The following is a 13,466-nucleotide window of genomic DNA, read 5'->3' on the forward strand; positions in this document are numbered from 1 at the left end:
TGTTTACTGTAAACAGGTACTTGTGGTTCTGGTTCAGTCCTAGCACATACCTTTAATTCAAGAGCTAAATAAAGTCAGTCCCAGCTGATAGGGATTAAACAGAAAAGAGAGACTTTTAGAGAAGGGTATTTAAGACAACTTGAAGGAGAAGAGAAAGAAGGAGAAGGAGAAATAGCTGTTGGCTTTTGGATTTTGGCTTTTAGCTTTTTTCCAGCTAGGAGGTAAGCTGAGTAAGCAAGTCCTTTTCCTCTGGGACATGAGCTTAGTAGGAAGGCCTGCCTTTCAGAGACAGCAAGTTTTTACCCCAGTATCTGGTCCTTGAGTCTTTATTGGTAAAATCTAATGGTTGGGACTTTTGCTTTATAAAACACCAGGAAGTATAAACAGATTAAAGAAAGCCTGATACTAAGAAGAATAAAGGGAATGGTGACCTCAGAGCAAGATTCCACCCAGGTAAGCTGCCAATTTATGAAAAGGAAAGAGAAGCTGTGTGTGGTGGTGTGTACCTTTAAACCCAACAATCTGGGAGGCAGAGGCTGTTGGATCTAGATCTCTTAGTTCCAGGTCAGCCTGTTTTACAAATCAAGTTCCAGGACTACCAAGCTTAGAGAGTGAAGGAAACCATAGAAAACAGAAAGGGCACCATGTTGTTTTTTTTGTTTGTTTGTTTGTTTGTTTGTTTGTTTTTTCCATATCAAGCACCATAACTTGGCATATTTGACTACATGTTTCTGCCTTTATAGTCAAAGATGCAAGAATGGGGTCATGGAAGCTCCCTCTATGAATAAGGAAAGCCACTGAGGTCAAGTGTGTCACAGAGTTGTTTGGGGGATCCATAAGCAGACATCTCTATGGCCAGCTCTCAGGGGACCTTGACAAAGGGGACATCAGGCATCTATGAGGCCACTTGTGGACCACCTGCAATCATCTGCACATGTGCTGTGTCACCTTATAAGAGGACTCATCTATCCTTCTCTCTCTCTTTCCAACCTTTTCCAGAGAAGGTCTCTGTGATCACCCCCTCCCCTTCTAATAGGACCTCCCACATGGAACCAGAAGTATGGCATGATTTATGAACCTGCTGTATTATTCCACTGGACAATCCTAACAGTTGTCCTATGTGGAGGCCCAGAGAGGCCATTGGGTGAAGCTGTGAAGGTGAAGCCTGGATTTCCTTAAAGATTCCAAAAGGTTGCAGATGCCAGAGCTGTGGGATACCTGCAGAGGAAAGCTGCTAACAGGGAGTGGAAGCAGCCCCAGAGAGAGAAGTGTGTTGGGATCAACAAAGCTGAAAGGAGTTGGAGATCTCACAAACACTTGGACATCAGACAGGAATATGCACAGTTTATAGTTTACCCAACTGGTCTTTGGTCTTGCTTTGGTCCAGTATTTCCTCACTATGCTTCCTCTTCACCCTTTTGGCGTGGTAATATATATCCTGTGCCACTGTAGGTTGGAAGTGAGTTATCTGGCTTCCATTTTGATATTAGAGATTACAGTTAAGAGGTTACATGAATCTCAGAAGATACTATTATTTTTTTAGGTTTTCTGTATTTATTTATTTTTTAACTTTTATTAATTACACTTTATTCACCTTGTATCCCCCATAAACTCCTCAACTCCTCCCCTCCTAATCCCACCTTCCCTCCCCCTACTTCACACATGCTCCTCCCCAAGTCCACTGATAGGGGAGGCCCTCCTCTCGTTCTTTCTGAAGATACTATTTTTAACATTGTTGAGACTGTGATAGACTGTGGGAAATTTTGAAGTCTGACTGAATGCAATTTTGCTTTATGATGTGGATGACAGCCTATGAGGGGCAGGGGGTGGTTTGAATGAAATTGGTCCCTATAATCTCCTAGGGGGTGGCACAATTAGGACATGTAAACTTGGAGGAAATCTGTCACTGAGACTGGCCTTGAGGGTTCAGATGCTTATGGGATGTCCAGTGTCACTTGCTCTTTCTGCTGCCTGAGGATATAGATATAGAACTGTCAGCTACATCTGACATGCCTGCTGGCATGCCACCATGATTTCCACCATGCTTCCTGAAATGTTTCCACCATGAGGACAATAGACTAAACCCCTGAACTGTGAGCCAGCCCCAGTTAAATATTTTTCTTTCTAAAAGTAGCCATTATCAGGGCTAAAATACTATCCCTATCACTGTTGATCCTAACCTGATGATACCAAAGCCAAAGTAAACTCATCTTCCTAAGTTGCTTTTATTTGTAGCATTTTTTTCCACATAAACAGACATTCACCAATACAGAAAGACAGTAAAATAGCTTCCAAATCATTACCTTATCTTCCATTCATTATCAGTCATAGTCACTAGGTAGCAAATTTATTATGTTGTTTAACTCATCTTCTTTGCTTTTACATTTCACAATATCAGACATAAGATGCATCTTAATTCAAATGATAAATTATTTTGGTATCTGGTCTTGGTGGCAGGTAGCCTAACTTTGATTTCCTAATGGCAAAACATGACCATGTTATTCTTCATTGAAATTCAGTATGAATGTTTTAATGTTTTTTTTTTAAATACTGTTTAATCATCAATTATGTTAAGAAAGTCTTATGGCAGTTAATGCTTAGGGATGCTTCAGTGCCAAAAAGAAATAAGAATACTTTAATGATATTATCTGGTGGTGTAGCAGGAAAAAAATTCTATAATGAAAGTTAGGAAGCCTACATTTAATTTAGAGCTTCTGTATAAATTGGCAATAAAACAATTGAAAGTCATTTAATTTTTCTGAGCTTGTCTAAGTCTTCATATGTGAATGGAGAGTGTGAGCTGGACCATATAACATACAGATTACATCCAGTAACAGGGGGAGGAAATATAAAAGATAAAGGAAAGTGAGTAGAATTAATCAAATCATAAAATGTTTTTTTTTGTTTTTTTTAATTTTTTATTAATTACACTTTATTCATTTTGTATCCCTCCATAAGCCCCTCCCTCCTCCCCTCCTGATCCCACACTCCCTCCCCTTTCTGCATGCATGCCACTCCCCAAGTCCACTGATAGGGGAGGTTCTCCTCTCCTTTCTGATCTTAGTCTATCAGTTCTCATCAAAAGTGGCTGTATTGTCCTCTACTGTGGCCTGGTAAGGCTGCTCCCCCCTCAGGGGGAGGTGATCAATGAGCAGGCCAATCAGATTATGTCAGAGGAAGTCCCTCTTCCCGTTACTATGTGCATTAAGAATTAGGCCTCTCACAAAATCACTTGTTTCTTCCATTTCTTCTTCCATGCCAGCAATGCCAAATTAGCCCTATGGATTTGCTCCCTTTGAACACAGAGCATGCAGTAAGCATTCTATCAGTGTTTGAGAAATGTACTGCCTTAGGTTCATCTCCTTTCTCCTCTGCTCTTCTTTTGCTCCTTGGTTTATTAATTTGTCTCAATTCCCTAGTCACCCTTTTCCTTCTCTGTTTCTTCCAACATAAACAGAGAAATCCCAAACATGTGTTTGTAAGTTCTCTCAACATGAAAGAGGATGGAAAGAAGCAGGCTGTGTTGAGAGAATAAGGAGAGATTCTGCTCACATTTCTCTTTAGTGCTGTTCACATTAAATTCCACTCATGATATGATCACAGAATACGCTCATGAAATCCAATGAAGTAGCCATTGTTCATCCTCTGACTTCTAGCTACCATTCTGTTGAAAGGAGACACATTTGACCGTGGCCCTTGGGAGAAGCTGTTTTTATTTGCTAAAATTGTTCTTTCCTATAGAGCTTACAAACCTGGGAAAACATGCTTTGATTGCTTTTCTCTTGTACACAGTTTGTTTAATGGCTCAACGTGGCTATCTTTTGTCTTCATGATTTCTTTGAAGGAAACCAGTTCTTTATTGTGTGTGTATATATCCACACATATACAAACATTTGATTGTATATTGTAAATTGTCTGACTCTTCAAAACACAAAGAAAATAAATGAAGAGAAAGATTAGCAAAGACTCTATTGTGCATTCATTAGCAACAGAAGCTCATACCCTTTTGGGGTCTATATGATAAGGAAGAACTATGACAGTCTTCATTACCCAGCAGAAGGAAAGAAGACAAGAGGTCTTCAGGGATCTGATTAAGTGCTGCAGGTGAGAAACCAGAGAAACATACTTTTGTCTGGAGGGGCTTCATTCTATCTGAAAAGGTCAAGTACTTTACAATACTTGACTGAAGTATTTGTTTGAAGCTTCTTCCTGGCAGAGTGAAAAGAAATGCTGACTCATTACTAAATTATTAATAATAAAATTGGTATTAGTTATGTTGTTATATAACAGTAATTTGTATTTTGAAAAGAAATAGGATAAAATACAAAATGAAAGAAACATAGGAAGTGAGGGATATTACATGCTTGGCACAGCTGTATTTCTAGGTTTACCTGATATTTCTAGATTCCTCATGCAAACCACAAGGTAAAAGATAAGATTTTATTCACCAGGTGAATGTGCAGATTGTGTGAGTGGCAATAACTTTATTCAAACAAATTCTTTAAAGGAAGGATTTTAATCCTGTTCCCATAATTTTGTCACAGGGATTTGTTGGCACACAAATGAAAACACATTCAACAGAAACTGTTAATGTTTATATATCCTGAAAAGTGAAAATACAGGCATGCTGCTTCATTCTAAAATAGTTCCTTTTTCTAATACTACATGAACCCAAAATAAATGCATAATGATTGACACAAGAAATATTGTCATTTCTATATCTTTAACTTGTTTTCAGACTCAATTAATCTTAGACTATATATGTTCATATTCATTCACCTGTTAGTATTCCTTAGCCCTAACATTTGGACAAGAACCCTTGGTGTCAAAATGATGATCCAGTGTTGAGTAAGTGTTTCTGTCCTTGTTGAATTTATAGTCTAGTGGGTAAAACAGTAAATAACAGAAGTGAACAGACGTATCTGTACAACAATTGGTCATTGTTCAGTGATGTTTAGAAAAACTGTAGACACATTAAAGAAAACAATTTTTAATAAAGTTAGAAAAAGGCCGTACAAAATAGGTTGAAAACTACAGATAGGAAACATCAGAGGAAGGCCCTTGATCCTTTTACATCAAAGACTTTTCAGTTTTGCCCTTTTGTACTCTTGAATCTGGTGGACACAATTGCTTCAGATTTCCACAACAACTAAGAGAATATACTGCAGCACAAAGTTCTGTATCTGCGCATATTTGTTAGCAAAAGAAACAAGAAGTTAGCCTGTGATTAATTTCTTCTTTTTAAAATAACTCTTAGAAGTTAATGTTAATCTGAATTTACTGGGCAAGAACAGTAGGTATGATTTCAGTTTACCAGTGTTTACTATTTAGAAAGGCAGCCTGGAGGGTGGGCTGGTGAAGGATGAGTGGTTGTGTTGGCCAGTCACTGAATCTATCACATTGTATATTACCAATGGAGATCAATAATATAAAAAGGTAACAAAATGGTATGATAAAAACAAAACATCAGTGATATAAGTTTACTGTTTATTGTGATATGCTAGATAGAAATCTCTCTGTCCATCCTTTTCTCTATCTTTATCCCTGTCTCTGTCTGTCTGTCTGACTCTCCCTCTCTCTCTCTGTATCTGTATGTGTGTCACAATACATCTTACAGGCTTCATTTCTTTTCTACTACCATGGGGGTCCTGGAGATGATGAAACTTAGATCACTAAACTTCCTGGCAAGCTCCTTCATCTTCTGCTCCATCTCAATGGCCAGATCAATGTCTGATGAACACTAATGTCATCCATTTGAGTAGTTTTAGAAGAATTTTAATTCCTGTGACAGAAGAGACCTTATATATCTAAGAAAGAGAACCAAATCAAGTTTGGTTAAGAATGATGAAGTGGGATGGTAGAGCATGAGCTTCTAACATGAAGAGAGAAAACCAGGTAGACTGGCAACCATGTTAGACTTACAAGCCTTAATAAGAGGAAAAGCTTGAAAATTTTTAAGAAGATCACTATGATTTCTTTATTTGCTAACATGCAACCCACTGTGGGTTTATGCATGGGCTGTAGATTAGAATAATTCATGGTAGTGGGGTGATGACTCCATGTATAAACTGCTTGATATGCAATCATAACAAGATCAGATCTTCAGGTTCCATATAAAATGCTAGGCGTGGCAGTGTACCACTCTAACTCAAATGCTGGGTAGATGGTGGTGGGGTGATCTCCAGAGCACTTTTGAAAGCCATTCTATCTGAAATGAAGAGTTCAGTGAGAAACTCTGCTTTAGAATATAAGATAAACAGTGATAGAAGCCATCCAGTGTGAACTTCTGGCCTCTACACATTCATGTACACTTATATGTACAATAATAACACACAACATTAACAACAACCAATAACAATAAAATAAATTATTTGATGAAGGAAACTGGGAAACAAGATATGGACTCATGTTAAAGACTTTTAAGATTTAGACTCAGATGGAATTACAGACCTAGCAAGCAATGGACCTGAGAGATAGTGGTTACATTCCCATGAAATAATATTGAAGAACAGTTGCCAAAATTGTTTCCACTTGCAAGTCTTGTCTATCTTGTTGCTTTTGTTACTTTAGTATTACCACCCATATTTACCTGTTGAAACTGACATTGGTTAACACTTTAATGTTTTATTTCAATTTTCTTTCAAGACTAAAGTAAGTTTTATCTTTTTATTGAGACTCCTTCTCACACATAACAATGAAAACTTCTTTCAATCCATTCCACTAATGACCTATATCTATGTGAGTGGTCATATTGGCCAAAAATAATTTGTGTTAGACATGTGCTTATTTATTGAGTGGGTGAGTACTTGTTTGCTGAATGTAAGCCTCTAATTGCATTCTTAGCATAGAAAACAAAAACAAAAGCTGAAGAGTGTGAAAGCAATACAGTTGATTGCTATCTCTACATGCATGATTCTTCTCACTTCCTCAGCTCTTAATGAACAAGGATTTCAAGAATAAATAAAATAATTCTGTGACAGCTAACTTGTAAATTTACTGTTTCAGGTTAACTTAATCCAGGATTAGATAACAAAAAAATTTTGTCTTCTTTTTCTCAGACTGCCAGTACAAATGTTTATGTTAACTCTATGAAATGCCTTTGATTGATTTTTTTGGAGGAAAGGGCTAATTTCAAAGAGTGAAATAGGAGAATTTGAAGAATATTTTATTGACTCCTTAGACAGTGAGAGTTTTCTGGGCAGATTGTGCCAAGACAAGAACTTGAAGGAACAGTGACAGGGGACAAGAAGTGCTAGGTCATCAAGAATGTTCTTGGATGACGAACTGAACCACAGGCACAAGCAACACCAAAGAAATGAAGGTGATAGTAAAGTGGAGGAAAACAGATGTTATGCTGACCTCAATTCATCAGAATCAAATCACTACTTTTTTTTACCTTCATCAAGTACTTTGAAAAGGTCCCTAAGGAAGCCAGTGTGAAAGTGAGTATGTAAACTTGGTCTTTGAAGATTTTAGTCAGGTAGCATTTGGACAAACAGAAGCAATCAAGTGGGAATGTAAAGAGGAGAAAGTATCAATAATATCAACATAATGTAAGGTTTGATCATATGCTCTTCCTATGCAATAAAACAAGGTATGGAAAAGAAGCACGTTTGTGGTTTGTTTTTTTTTCTGTTCAGGTTTTGTTGGTTTTCTCCATTTTTTGACTGAAGCATCAAACTATTTATAACTTAACTTAGAGGTTGAGATGTTACAGCCTAGTAAGGTCAGATTCACAGCTATCACTGGTATATTCAGTTCAGAAGAGAACCTGAATTGATACTTGTTAACTTTTTTGGGGGGGGGGTTAACAAAGTGCTTTATTTATTTTTTATTTTATTAATTACACTTTATTCACTTTGTATCCCCCAATAAGCCCCTCTTTCCTCCCCTTCCAGTCCCACCCCCCTTCCCCTTCTTCACGCATGCCCCTCCCCAAGTCCACTGATAGGGGAGGTCCTTCTCTCCTTCCTTCTGATCTTAGTCTATCAGATATGATCAGGAGTGGCTGCTTTCTCATCTTCTGTGGCCTGGTAAGGCTGCTCTCCCCTCAGGGGGAGGTGATCAAAGAGCAGACCAATCAGATTATGTCAGAGGCAGTCCCTTTTCCCATTACTATGGAACCCACTTGGACACTAAACTGCCATGGACTACATCTGTGCAGGGGTTCTAGGTTATCTCCATGCCTGGTACCTGGTTGGAGTATGAATCTCTGGGAAGACCTCTGTGTTCAAATTTACTGGTTCTGTTGCTCTCTTAGTGGGGTTCCTGTCCTCTCCAGATCTTACTATTTCCCACTTCTTACATAAGATTCCATGCACTCTGCCCAACAGTTGACCATAAGTCTCAGCGTCTGCTTTGATAGTATGCAGGGCAGAGCCTTTCAGAGGCCCTCTGTGGCAGGTTCCTAGGTTGTTTCCTGTTTTCTTTTTCTTCTGATGTCCATTCTCTTTGCCTTTCAGGATGGGAAGTGAGCATTTTAGTCAGGGTCTTGTCTCTTGATTAGTTTCTTTAAATGTACAGATTTTAGTAGGTATATCCTATCTTATATGTCTATATGAGTGAGTATATACCATGTGTGTCTCTCTGCTTCTGGGACAGCTCACTCAGGATGATCCTTTCCATGTCCTACCATTTATCTGCAAATTTCATGATTTTCTTGTTTTTCATTGCAGAGTAATAATCCATTGTGTAGATGTACCACAATTTCTGCATCCATTCTTCAGTTGAGGGGCAACTGGGCTGTTTCCAGCTTCTCGCTATTACAAATAAAGCTGCTACAAACATGGTTGAGCAAATGTCCTTATTGTGCACTTGAGCCACTTTTGAGTATATGCCTAGGAGTGGTATGGCTGGATCTTAAGGAAGCACTATTTCTAGTTGTCTGAGAAAGCGACAGATTGATTTCTAGAGTAGTTGTACAAGTTTACATTCCCACTAGCAGTGGAGGAGAGTTCCCCTTTCTCCATAACCTCTCTATTGTCACTTGAGTTTTTCATCTTGGCCATTCTGATGGGTGTAAGGTGAAATCTCAGGGTTGTTTTGATTTGCATTTCCTTAATGGCTAATGACATTGAGCATTTCTTTAAGTTTCTCTGCCATTAGATATTCCTCTGCAGAGAGTTCTCTGTTTAGCTCTGTTCCCCATTTTTTAAGTGGATTACTTGGTTTGCTGCATTTGAACTTCTTTAGTTCTTTATATATACTGGATATTAGTCCTCTGTCAGATAAAGGGTTGGTGAAGATCCTTTCCCAATCTGTAGGCAGTCGTTTTGTTTTGATGATGGTATCCTTTGCTTTACAGAAGCTTTTCAGTTTCATGAGGTCCCATTTATTGATTGCTCTTAGACACTTGTAACTTTTAAGCCTGTGTAAGTTTCAAGTAGCTCATTGTGGTCTTCAGGTCTAAAACAGTATTGTATTACTATTTTATATGTTAAAGACTGGGAGCTGAGATACCTGTCCATTGGTAACGTTGGTTTTATCCAATTGCATTTCTTTGTTTTATTTTCTGTTCTTTAAAGATGGAATAGACAACACACACTTACACATATACACACACAAACACACACACACACACACACACTCACTCACTCTCACACTCTACTACAATGAAGAAAATAATTCTAAAACCCATAGAAAACCTCCAGCAGCATCATATATTCCTGCTTGATTATAGACACTCCTTAAAGGTCCTTCTCCCTTGGAATGAATTATAAATTGAAGTTAAGAAACATGGGTTTTAGAGAGAAAGGGGTACTAAGGATCAGGGCATACATAAGGAATTTGATGTATTAATGCCAGAATCCTGGTATGAATAAGAAAAGTGATTATAACATCTGAGCTATTATAATACAGAACTATTTTAGAAATATCGCTGTTTTGTATAAATCACTTAACATAATCATTAATTAAGAATTTGATGCAGTTATTTTGGGGGATTCTAGAGGAAAAAATAAGAGAATGAGTATTATTTAAGTTGAATGGCATCTTTATACTCAGTGTTCTTACACCTCCAAGCCACTTACTCATGAATTGCAGGACTTGAGGGTATTGAGAGACCTCAGAAATACATGAGTGACCCAGTGGAGCCACCTTCCCTAGGAAACACTCAGTAATCTGTACAAGACACCAAGAAGGAGGCCAGATATTTTACCATATGGATCTAAACATGTGGAATTTTCGGGAAGCAAGTCTCTTAGTAAAGGTAAAAGAAATGTTGAAAGTTAAAGGAAAAGGAATAGAAGGTTTGTATCACAATGTTCATCTTATGAATTTATTAAAATCTGCCTTCATACTTAACAGTGTATAGCAGAGTGAGCAATGTGAAAATACAAATTGATAATTCTATATAATTTTATGAACCATTACCTTTTAGTTATTGGTCTGCATCTGCTCCAGATTACATAAAGAAATAAGCCACATGGAGGTATCCAATATTTTCTAATAGCAGACTGTTCCCATTCCTGTAATGTGTACCAATATGAGCTTCTTTAAAAATGAATAACAAACAATAGTCTCTTACATGAGATACAGTGATGGGGGAAGCAATAAAAATCCAGTACTCTGAAAATTTAAAGAGAAAAAATAGATACTCAAAAATGTGTGATATTTCCCCTAAGAATTATATTGCAGAGAAATTTTAGCACTCAAATTAAATATTTATATATTTAATATGTTCTTATATTATTTAAAAAATAATGACTGCATATCTATGATTATCAAATATAATCTACAAATATCATATATTCAACACATTGAATAAATAGTATCATGCAGGCAAATAGTATCTTACAAGGCCATGTTATCCATCTAAGATTATTTACAGCATGTAGTTAGCCTTAGTTTTCGCTTAACCTCAGAGTAGGTAAGAACATTCATGAATAATAATTTCTAATAACAATAGTTAATCATAGTCAGAACAAAACACTTCCACTTAGAATGACATGCAACGATCTTTAAAGGACAAAGGATAAAAAGGAGAACAAATTAGTATGCTACTTCAAAGCAACTGGAAGTAGCAACAATCCTTGATCCTATATGACAACTGTGGACTTTAATGTTAAACTGTAAGAGAAAAACATTCTTAGGTTGTATTGAAACAAATCAGAAAAGGAAACAGAGGCTTCAGAGAGGTATAAATACTGGAGTAATTGCATCTGAATTTTTTTTACAGTAACACCGTTCAGAGAATGGTAACACAAATTCATACACAAAGAACATGATGATAACATACCTGCCAATGAGTAGTTCACAGAATGTTTAACACACTTTTATAATTGTGGATAAAGCTGGATCTTTTGAGAAGGGAACTGGAGGTGGATTCATATCATTACCTTTGTCCAAAGGTCCAGGATGCACCTCTGCCTTCCCACCAGAAGCTGCTTCCATTAGTGAGATGAGGGCAGTAGAAAACAAAACAAAACAAAACAACAACAAAATACAGCAACATTAAAGGCACAAAGCTATGGAAGAGTAGAAATTAAAAAATGTTAAACAATATGGGATGGCAATATAGTATAGTTCCTATAGATGCACAAATTTCAGAACTTAAACTTGAGTGATAGTCACAGTTATTAAAACAAGATTAATTCTACCTAAAATCAAAAGTACTGTGGAAAGAATTTGGATAAGATCCATTTCTGTTGCTGTAAATGACACTTCATAAATACTTCTTGTACTTTCAAATAATAACTTGTTTTCTGCTTATAACTTGTCAATAATAGCTATAAAATGGTATTGCCAAGTTATTTTCTTGAGTCAACAAAGAATTGTAACAATATAGTAGGGTAATCTGCTGGAAAATAATAACATTATTACCTCATATATACATATATAAACACGTACTTATGTATGTATATGTAGAAAAACAACTCAAATGCATCAAAAGTATGTTAAAAGTTAACATTGCTTGGCCTCAAATCAAACACATCATAATTAGAATACCTACATTTTAAAAGATTATTGCAGTACATTACAGTGCAGGTGAAAAATCATTCCCAATCAAATAAATGTCTATACAAAGAATGTCTACACTGTTAAAATCCTGTGGTATATATATATATTTTTTTTATTTTTAAAATACCTTTTTCAGTATATTTAAGAGAATTTTATCTATTATTAAAATTGGTCACCTGTTTGATTCCAAATTAAATTGATGGGACTTATTAGCTTATATTCAACATTTTCTGTTGCAGTCCAACTTTTTTTTTTTAATTTTATTTTTTTCTTATCAGTTACATTTTATTAACTCTGTATCCCAGCCGTGTCCTGATCCCTCATTCCCTCCCAGTCCCTCCCTCCCTCCCTCATCTCCACCGTGCCCCTTGCCAAGTCCACTAATAGGGGGGACCTCCTCCCCATTCATCTGATCCTGTTTTATCAGGTATCTTCAGGACTGGCTGCCAAGCTCTCCTCTGTGGCCTAACAGGACTGCTCCTCCCTTGGGGGGTGGGGAGGCCAAAAAGCCAGTCATTGTGTTCCTGTTAGAAATAGTCCTTGTTCCCCTCACTATGGGAAAACAATTGGTTACTGAGCTACCACAGGCTACATCTAAGCAGAGGTTCTAGGTTACATTCATACATGGTCCTTGGTTGCATGTCAGTCTCAGAAAAGACCCTGTGCCCAGATATATTTGGTCCTTGTGGAGCTCCTATCCTTTCCTCATCAGACTAACTCCCCTTCTTTCTTATGATTCCCTGTACTCTGCCAAAGGTTTGGTCATGAGTCTTTAGTATAAACTAACACAAAAATACTTTCTGCCGTAATGTGATATCATTTTCATAATTAAGTAATATATTGGTATATGGAAAGATTCCTTATGCCATAAACATTCACACTACTCAAAGAACACTTCTTAAAAATCTTTTGTATATGCCACTATGAAGGCTGAAGAGATGGCTCAGTAGGTAGAATCTTGCATATGCAGTCTGAAGGTTTGATGCCTTGCTCCCAGAAGCTGACAGGTGAGAAAGGACACCATAAAGAGTTGTCAGTGAGGCTTTTTTTTCCTGATTCAGTAAGCTCAGGTAAGAAACCTCCTCTGATTCAAACTATCTAACTGATATTTTCAAAAGGTATAGACCAAAAATCAAAGCCAGGGTCCTGTCATCATTGCATTAGTTCAAGATTAACTCTTGTGTCCTAAGCAATGAGGAGATTAACAACTAAATAGACTCACGATCAAGCTACATTTGCCTTTGTAGAACCAAAACTACTTCTGGTTTGTGTTGGAATAAAGTGATATAATTTCAGGAAAGTTCTTATTTCCTTTTAAATAGCCTCAGATTTCTTCCATTAGATTGCAGACATGTGGGTAATCTTTCACTGAAGCCAGAGCAATGATAACTGGAAGCAAACACCGATCATCTCACAAAGGGAAGATGACAAATTTCATCACTCTAACAGCAGATATGCTCCACTATTGTACCTATTTTTACAGAGACAATCTTGGGAATGAATCCTGC

The sequence above is a fragment of the Psammomys obesus genome, unplaced genomic scaffold (assembly GCF_907164565.1).
Source record: "Psammomys obesus unplaced genomic scaffold, mPsaObe1.curated_primary_1811, whole genome shotgun sequence".
NCBI lineage: Eukaryota > Metazoa > Chordata > Mammalia > Rodentia > Muridae > Psammomys > Psammomys obesus.